Genomic DNA, 10,577 nt, shown 5'->3' on the forward strand with positions numbered 1-10,577 from the left:
CAGGGAACTAAATTTAATAAAAACGTCTGTTACTGATCGGAAGATGCGCGACTGCAAGCGCCTGCTGGTCGACGCGCTGCTGATGGCATTCCCACCTGACAGCGGGGGCACAGTGAAAGCACAAGGCGAAGGCTGAGGAAGAGGTCGCCAACGCAGCTGGGGCACCGCCAGCACCTCAGAAGGCAGGGTTAGCATGACCGAAATGTGGAAAAGTTTTGTTAGCACTCCACAACAACCAGCATCACCGTCTGATATGGAACGTCTTAGCAGGGGGCAGCATTTCAGCAACATGGTGGAGCAGTATGTGTGCACATGCCTACACGTACTGAATGACGGGTCTGCCCCCTTCAACTTCTGGGAATCCAAATTGGGCACATGGCCTGAGCTTGCTCTTTACGCCTTGGAGGTGCTGGCCTGCCCTGCAGCCAGTGTATTGTCTGAACGTTTGTTTAGCATGGCAGGGGGCATTACCACTGACAAGCGCAGCCGCCTGTCCACAGCCAATGTGGATAAGCTCACGTTCATTAAAATGAACCAGGCAGGGATCCCACAGGACTTGTCCGTACTTTGCGCAGAATAAACATGTATACAGGCCTCACCCAGCCATTGTTGTACTCCAGCGCACTTTCTCTTTGTTTTATTTTTTATATTTCCCAATGTTTTGGGGTCTACCCAAATTTAAACAACAACAAAAATAAAAATAAAATAAAATACAAAACAAAACCAAAAACCAGTGTTGGCTACCTCCTCCTCCACCGCCGCTTCCACCTTCACCGCCACACCCACCACCTCCTCATCCTCTTACTCCATATGGACCTCCTCCTCCTAGATCAAGATTATTATTTTTTAATTTTACGTATTTTATGTTATTTGAAGTCATTTCCCTATCCACTTTTTTTTGCAGAGCACTTGCCATGCTCTTAACCACATTTTGCTGCCTTTTAGAGCCATTTTAATGCTCCAAAGTTCGTGTCCCCATTGACTTCAATGGGGTTCGGTGTCAAATTCGGGTCAAGTTTGGATCCCGAACTCGAACTTTTTTGCGAATTTCGGCCGAACCCGTCGAACCCGAACTTTCAGTTGTCTGCTCAACTCTACTCTCTAGGACATACTGTTCCTGAGATATTCCCAAAAAATGCATTAGCCAATAGAAGCTTGGTCACATAACCCTTATCAGCTAATAGTGATGAGCGGCAGGGGTCATATTCGAATTCGCGAATTCGAATATTCGTCATATTATTTTAAAAAAATGTCGAAAAATCAACAATGTAATGATCACATAATATGCAAATATTATGCGATCAATACAGGTGTGGGTCAGAAAGGAATATATAGCACAATATTCGATATAGTGCTATAGATTTGTTTTTTAGAATATTCGTCATTTTTTTTCATCTAAAGTTATGATTCCCCCCTGCTTAAATTGCTTGACAAGCAACTTAAGCAGGGAGGAATCATAACTTCAGATGAAAAAAAATTACGAATATTCTAAAAAACAAATATATATCACTATATCGAATATTGTGCTATATATTCCTTTCTGACCCACACCTGTATTAATCGGGTAATATTCGCATATTACGCGATCATTACATTACCGATTTTTCAACAAAACAAAAATGACGAATATTCAAAAAACAAATATATAGCACTGTATTCGAAATATTCGCGAATTCTCGAAGTTGCGATATTCGCGATAAATATTCGTAATTCGAATATTCACGCTCAACACTATCAGCCAATAGAAGCTTGCAGGCCCTCCAGGTTTCCATAACAACCCAGCCATTTATCTTCACTGCTATAGGAGAGCTTTAAAGGAAATCTGTCACAAGGATAATTGCTATTGAAGTAAAGCCATGGCCTAATAGCACTTAGTACCTTATTTCAAGATGTGCCTTTGTTCCAGAAATAGATGTTTTTATCCTCTGACAATCCAGTTTAATTGGTATGCAAATGAGCCAGTAAGGTGCCCAGAGGGGCGTGACTCTTGCCAAGAAGGAGCCCAGACATGCCCCCTGCCACAATGTGTCCACCCTCAAAAGACTTAAAACTCCGCCCCCAGGTCCCACTAAGCCACGCCCCTGATCTGGTTATGTCACGCCCCCTTCCACTCCTGAGCAGACAGGGATTGAAAAAATGAAGTTAAAAATCAACTTCTAGGTCCCGCTAGGCCATGCCCAGATCTGGTTAGACCATGCCCCCTCCTACTCTTGAGCCGACGGGGATTGAAAAAATTAAGGTAAAAATCAACTTCTGTCAGCTGCAGAGGTGGGAGGAAGGGTGACTTTCTCTCTGCAGCTCACACTCAGACAGCATAGTGCTGCTGTCTTAGAGTGAGCTGTTAAAAAGGACACGCCCCCGATCCAGTAAAGGCCACTGTTAAGGGGGCGAGCCCCTGTGAAGGTCACTGTAAAGGGGGTGGTATGCTGTCAAAGTCACTGTTAAAGTGGAAGGCTGTTGTAAAGGTCAAAGTTAATGGGGTGGGCTGCTGTGGAGGTCCAATTTTAAGGGACGGGGCACTGTGGCGGGGTCAGTGTTAAGGGTTGGGGGGCTGTGGAGGTCACTGTTTTGGGGGCGGGGTGCTGTAGATGTCAATGTTATAGAGGATAGTGTTGATATCTTTTAACGACACACAAACATTAAATGAAATAGATTAAATATACCCGAGCGAAGCCGGGTCCTTCAGCTAGTCTAATATATAAAGCTGAATGTATGTATATGTGTATGTCCGCTATACTAATCCGCACCATTGTATTCAGAATCACAAAATTTTGCACAGCCGCCTCCTGTGACTCGGGGAACGTCATAGACTATGTTTTGAATGGACATTTTCACCCTGCGCTATCCAATTATTTGCCAAAAAATATGCTTAGTAACCTAACCGCCAAACTACAGGAGCCATTATCTGTTTGCTGTTGTGGCTGTTAGCCTGGATATTCATCAGGTTACATATAGCAACCAATCGCAGCTCAGCTTCTATTTTGCTACAGGTCATTAATATGAGCTCTGATTGATTGCTATAGGCAATGAAGGACATTCTTAGTATAAAACAGCTTATGTGTGAGCTAATATGATTTTGATTGGAACGCTTAGCCAACATTGTTGTAGAGGCTGTAACTCACATGACCTTAAGTGTATACTAATTCTGTGCAGTTTTATATACTGTCAATTAAAGGCAATAATGCCCCGTAAGAAAAGGAATTAGATTGGACAATTGTCAGGCAGTTATAGAGGTCACTGCTAAAGGGACAAGCACTATGGAGGTCACTGTTAAGGGGGCAGCTGCTGTGGAGGTCACTGTTAAGGGGGCAGCTGCTGTGGAGGTCACTGTTAAGGCAGCAGGGTACTGTTAGGTCACTGTTAAGGGAGCGGTGTACTGTGGCAGTCACTGTTAAAGGGGAAGGCACTGTTGAGGTCTCTGTTTAGGTGGCAGGGAATGTTTGAGGTCACAGTTAGAGGGACTGTCCCCTATGGAGGTCACTGTTGAGGGGCGGGGTGCTGTAGAAATCACTGATAAGGGGGCGGGCTCCTGTGGAGGTCACTGTCAAAAGGTTGGGGTGCTGTGGAACTCATTGTTAAAGGGGCAGGCTGCTGTGAAGGTCAAAGTTAAGGGGGTGGGCTGCTGTGCAGGTCCCATTTTAAGATGGTGGGGCACTGTGGGGGGGTCAGTGTTAAGGGATGGGAGGCTGTGGAGGTCAATGTTAAGGGGGCGGGGTACTGTAGATGTCACTGTTATAGGGGATATTGTCAATATCTTTTAATGACACACAAACATTAAATGAAATAGATGAAATATACCCATGTGAAGCTGGGTCCTTCAGCTAGTAAATAAATAAAATCTTTACAGATAAATAAAACTGAGGCAGAATAAGTCTCATTGTGCTCTCACTGCCCTCTCCCTGCACTCTTGCTCTGTCCACTCAGAAGACAGTGGCTGCACAAGATGAGAGTTTTATAGGGCTGTGACATCACAGGGGATTGCTATCTGCAGATTGGCTGGTTGCACGGCATTATGGGTGATCTTGTGTTCCTCGGCTTATCTCCTCTATACTTAGTTTCGCTTTGTAACATGTGCAGCCATCATTTTAGGAAAACTTTATTTGTTACCATGAATAATTTAGAATCAACATTTTCCTAAACTTAGGATAGATTATTCATTGTAGTACATTTGACAAGTCTATGATTGCAGAAGCAAGAAAGATCAGTATAATGATCCAAACTTCAATTGGAATCAATAATTTTGTATTTGCAGGTATTATCATTAATGATCCAAAAATTGGTGAGCTTTATGGAATACAGAACAGTTCAGTCAGATTTGAGATTGTTATAAAATCTGTGATTCACAGTTTGGGAATCTCTGTCTACTGAAATTGTTCTAACTAAAGCATGGAACACTTACCAAAGGCACTATAGAAATTGCATGTCAAAACTGTGAGATCAAAATAAGAAATGTTTCCATCCAATTCAAACTGTTCTTTTTTAAACTTGATCAACTCAAAGACTGCATTAATTTGAATGCATAATGTGCTTAAAACAAATACAAAAGCTAAATTGACTTTTTAAAAACATACTGAGAAAGATATTTCCACTATGAAAATAATAGAGCTAAAAATAAGAGAAAACCAATGTGCTTAAATAAGGTAAAGAAAGTTCATATTACTAATAAAAGAAGTCACTGATGACAATAAAATTGTAAAGAACAAATTGTGCAAAAAACATAGGCAACAAAGGCAGATTGACTTATTACTAGAGATGAGCGAATTGAAGTTGACTAAGTGAAACTCGATCTGAATTTCAGGAAAAATTCGATTCTCACCGAATCCGAATTTCCTCACGCTTCGTGGTAACGAATCACATTTTTTCCTAAAATAGCTTCTGCACGTGTGAGAACATAGAACAAGGAACTCTGGGAAGGAGGGATCACCCATAATGCCATGCATGCAGCCAATCAGCAGCCAGACAGCCCTGTGATGTCACAGCACTATAAAATAGCCTCAGCCATCTTGGATTCTGCCATTTTCCAATGTACTTAGTGCAGGTAAAGACGTCAGCAGGCGCTAGGAACAGAAAAAACTTTATTGTGCTAAAAAAACGATTTACAAGTGCAGGGAAAGTTTATTCAAGGTGTAGGGAAAGGATAGGGAGGAATCATTATACAGCATTTATATTGAACAGGGTTCAGCAGGGGAGGTTACAGCCTGGGAAATAGGAACAATCCTATTACACCTTGCTGCACTGACTGAGGACCCAAATTGCCATTATAAAGCAAACCGTTTATTACAAGGTTTATTACAAGAAAATATTTCTTTCGATTGGGTGACTAAAATAATAGATGGAGGAGGTGCAGTAGACATCGCTTATCTAGACTTTAGTAAGGCTTTTGATACTGTCCCACATAGAAAGCTTATCAATAAAGTGCAGTCTTTGGGCTTGGACTCCCATATTGTTGAATGGATTAGGCAGTGGCTGAGGGACAGGCAACAGAGGGTTGTAGTCAATGGAGTATATTCAGACCAAGGTCTTGTTACCAGTGGGGTACCTCAGGGATCTGTTCTGGGACCCATATTGTTTAATATCTTTATCAGCGAAATTGCAGAAGGCCTCGATGGTAAGGTGTGTCTTTTTGCTGATGACACAAAGATTTGTAACAGGGTTGATGTTCCTGGAGGAATACACCAAATGGAAAAGGATTTAGGAAAACTAGAGGAATGGTCAAAAATATGGCAACTAAAATTTAATGTTGATAAGTGCAAGATAATGCACCTGGGACGTAAAAACCCAAGAGCAGAATATAAAATCAGTGATACAGTCCTAACCTCAGTATCTGAGGAAAGGGATTTAGGGGTCATTATTTCAGAAGACTTAAAGGTAGGCAGACAATGTCATAGGGCAGCAGGAAATGCTAGCAGAATGCTTGGGTGTATAGGGAGAGGAATTACCAGTAGAAAGAGGGAGGTGCTCATGCCGCTCTACAGAGCACTAGTGAGACCTCATTTGGAGTATTGTGCTCAGTACTGGAGACCATATCTCCAGAAGGATATTGATACTTTGGAGAGAGTTCAGAGAAGAGCTACTAAACTGGTACATGGATTGCAGGATAAAACTTACCAGGAAAGATTAAAGGACCTTAACATGTATAGCTTGGAAGAAAGACGAGACAGAGGTGATATGATAAAAACTTTTAAATACATAAAGGGAATCAACAAGATAAAAGAGGAGAGAATATTTAAAAGAAGAAAAACTGCTACAAGAGGACATAGTTTTAAATTAGAGGGGCAAAGGTTTAAAAGTAATATCAGGAAGTATTACTTTACTGAGAGAGTAGTGGATGCATGGAATAGCCTTCCTGCAGAAGTGGTAGCTGCAAATACAGTGGAGGAGTTTAAGCATGCATTGGATAGGCATAAGGCCATCCTTCATATAAGATAGGGCCAGGGGCTATCCATAGTATTTAGTATATTGGGCAGACTGGATGGGCCAAATGGTTCTTATCTGCCGACACATTCTATGTTTCTATGTTTCTATGTCTTATTTGCCCTTATGCGGTGCAGTTATATGTTCGAAATAATTTTTTTGCTTGTATTAGTGGGAAAAAAGGGCTAATTAGCTGTTGTGTGGTGAAGTACTTAAATTACAGCACTATTTGTCATGTATTAGTGGCAAAAGAAAAATATATTTGCTGTTCAGCTGTGCAGGTATATGTTCTAAAGCCATTTCTGGTGTTTATTAGTGGCAAAAGTAAAATATCTTTGCTGTTCAGTGGTGCAGTTACATGTTCTAAAGCCTTTTGTGGCGTGTACAAGTGGAAAACAAATATATATTTGCTGTCCAGCTGTACAGTTATATGTTCTAAAGCCCTTTTTATCATGGCCCTGCGTCAACATATGCAGCATCACCATAAAGTCGCCTGGGAGAACTGTGGTTCTGATGTGGTGGACCAGCCTGCCGCAGCAACCGCTGCATCACCCTGTGGAACGCTGCCGATTTCAGGCAGTGAAGGCTCCACCAGCTCAGCCGAAGTGAGTTGTCTGTCCATCCCATTATCTACCGGTCCTGATGCTTATGCTTTTCATCCTCCTACTCCTCGTCACTCATTCCGTCAGCAATCAATCACCAAAGTGATTGCCAAGAGACAACAGTATGCGTGCACTCATCAAACTGCTGGTGCTGTAGTCCCTCCCTTTCCAAGTCGTGGACTCTGCACTTTTCAGAGAACTGATGGCCTGTGCCGAGCCGAGGTGGAGAGTCCCAAGCCGTCATTTCTTTGCCAAAAAGGCAGTACCAGCCCTGCACACCAGGGGAGTTGCTAGATCAAAACATTCGGGGCCTGGGCCCCTGATGTTTTGTCCCAGGACCCGAATGTTCTGCCTGCCTGTTAGATATAACTGTATTGCCGTCCTCAGGACGACAATACAATTTAATCTAATGCACTGCAAGAGCTAAAGGACCTGTGATGATCTCACAGGTCATGTGATCAGTTCTAAATGCAGTAGCTGAAAAGGACCTAGGTTGATGTCACCATCATGTGACTAGTGCAGGAGAGGATGGATCAGCAGTGAAGAGAAGCCCTGGGAAGAGGCTGAGGTGAGATCTGCTACATGAGGAGAGGTAAGTGAAGGGGTAGAGTACTCAGTTTGAGAGGCAGAGCAATGTTGTGCGTTGTAGTTATTTAACTGGGACTGTATGTTAGGGTTGAAGGGAGGGAGGTTATTTACATGGGACAGTGAGGTGGAGTGATGTTCATTACATGGGACTGAATTTTGGAAGTGGCTGTGGTAGGGTGATGTTATTTACATGGGACTGCATGTTAAAGGCAGCTGTGGGAGGGAGTGATATTATTTACATGAGATTGAATGTTAAAGGGTAATGTTACTTACATGGGACTGCATGTTGGAGGTGGCTGGGGAGGGGGTGATTTTATTTACATGGGACTGTATGTTGAAGGTGTCTGGGGGAGGGAGTGATGTTATTTATATAGGACTGAATATTGACGAGGTGATGTTTTTTTACATGGGACTGTATGTTGAAGGCGGCTGGGGAGGGGTGATGTTATTTACATGGGACTGTTTGGAAGGGGCAGGAGAGATGGCGTGATGTTATTTACATGGGACTGTATTTTGGAGGGGGCTGTAGATGGAGAGGGATGTTATTTACATGGGACTGTATATTGGAGAGGGCTGGAGAGATGGTGTGATGGTATTTATATTTGACTCTATGGTGAAGGGAGGGAAATAGTGTTATTTACATGGGACTGTGTGGCGGAGGTGTTGAGGAATTATAATTTCTGAGGACACTAAACGGAGGAATATAACCACAGGGGGCACTGCAGGCTGCATTATAAATATTGGGGGCGCTTCAGGGCGAGCATTATAACAGTAGGGGGCGATATAACTACAGGGGGCACTGCAGGCGGCATTATAAAGGGGGTCTGTAGAGAGCTTCATTACCACTGGGGGAATAATAGGGGGCCTTATTTCTACTGGTGGCTCTGTGAGGGTATTAATAATACTGGAGGGCTCTTCTATTAATGGAGGCACTCTTGTGGAGCATTATAACTGTTAGATCCAGTAGGGGGCAGTATTACTAATGAGAGCATTCTAGAAGGGAATTACTATTGGTGGGACTATGAGGAGTACTGTTACTATGGGGGGCACTCATTTTTCTTCAGGATAGTATTTGGGGGTACAGAAAAGTAGGGAAGCTAAGATGTCGGTGCGTCACACTCTGCAGAGATGAGGTGGCTGTGAGAAGTGTCTGGACCGAATGGAGAAGGTGATGATAGAGAAGATCTATGGTACATCAGAGGAGACATCACCTGGAGGCACTGGGTGTGAGAGGTACGTGCTGCTGTAGAGCAAGTACAGTAAAATGTCTTCAGTGCTAGTGTTTGCAGGGGGGGGGGATGCGGTTGTTCAACTTAGAGAATTGGGCCATATGCATTGGTGCTTGGGCCCAGGATCTTTTGAGACCCTAGCAATGCCTGATGCACACACATGTAGAACAGAAGGTGGGCCAGTCCTTAAGCCTGTCAATGTCTGCCAAAGTGCACGGCAGTGCTGACGTGTAGAGCTGTAACTACAGTCAGGGACAATACATGACCTTTATAGCCCATTGGGTGAATGTGGTTCCTGCACAGACACAGTCACTTGGCCAAGTGATTCCGCTTCCGCATCCATGTTCTCACGCCTTTGGTCCTGCGAAAATGTCCGCCTCTGCCTCCTTATCCTCCACCGTGTTCTCAGCCTCCACTGCAGGGACAATTTGCGGTGCCCCTCCAGCATACCACATGTGCAGGGCACGGTGGAGTCACACTTTTCTGCACCTCGTTTGCCTGTGTGAACGGAGTCACACAGGGGAGGAACTGCTCAGTGTCTTTCATCAAGAAAGAAAGAAAAAAACATGGTGTTGGCGCTGCATCAAGGAGGGTTGAGCCATGCACCCTGCATGGCACACATGTTCAATCTGGTTGTCAAACGGTTCCTAAAGTCTTCCACCCATCTGCAAGAAAACGTAAAAATGGGCAGGAAACTTTGCATGCACTTCAGCCACTCGTACACCCCAAAGCACACCCTCCTTGAGCTGCAGCAGCAAAACAGCATCCCCCAACATAGAATGATATGCGACGTTTCCACCCATTGGAGTTCCACCCTCGATATGTTGGACCTACTGTACGAACAGAGAAAGGCCATAAACTATTTCTTGATGATCCAAGCGGATAGGCGTACTCCCCCTTCGATGTTAGCCAGTTGCAGCTCATGCGTGACACCTGCCATTTGCTCAGGCCCTTTGAGGAGGCCACGTTATTTTTCAGTCGCCAGGACTACGGGATGAACAATGTTATTCCCCTGCTTCATGTCCTGGAACAGATGCTGGTAAATCTGGCTGGTCAGGGGACTGGAGACGTGGTGCCTACAACTCACAGCCACATGAGCCCTGTGGGCGTTGAACTGGAGGAGGACATTGGAGCACAAGCAATGTGTAGCGAAATGGGTGGTTTTTCTATACAGGTGACAGGAGAGGAGGAGCAGGAGCCGGCAGAGGAGCTACAGGGCAATGAGGAAGACGAGGCAGAGGACCCAGACACACCATGGCAGTATGCAGTGGAGATGGAGGCAGGGAGTTCCTCCGAGTCACTTGAACAAATGGCCCGATGCATGCTCACTTGCTTGCGTAGTGACAGCCGAATTGTCAGCATTCGGTAGAGGGATGACTTCTGGGTCTCCACCTTGTTGGAATAAATTCAGATAAAAAAAAAGAAAAATTCTCTCATCTCTACTTATTACCAAAGAGGGTGAAACAAGGCAAAAATTTAAATTCTAACTAAAAATTGATAGTCCTCGAAAATTTAGAATATCGTGCAAAGTTTATTTATTTCAGTAATGCAACTAAACTTTGTGCCAAACAAAACTGAGCTCAGATACATTACCAAATAGCTAGACCATACTTTACTCTTTGAGACTATCTGGCAGAGGAGTCCAGTTTTTCACAAATCAGTTGGTAATCATCTGGCAATGTTTGGGGCACTTTGCTAGCACTATTGTTTGGGGGGAATTCTGCTTGAATCGCTTATTGGGACA

The sequence above is a fragment of the Bufo bufo genome, chromosome 1 (assembly GCF_905171765.1).
Source record: "Bufo bufo chromosome 1, aBufBuf1.1, whole genome shotgun sequence".
In the NCBI taxonomy this organism is placed as follows: domain Eukaryota; kingdom Metazoa; phylum Chordata; class Amphibia; order Anura; family Bufonidae; genus Bufo; species Bufo bufo.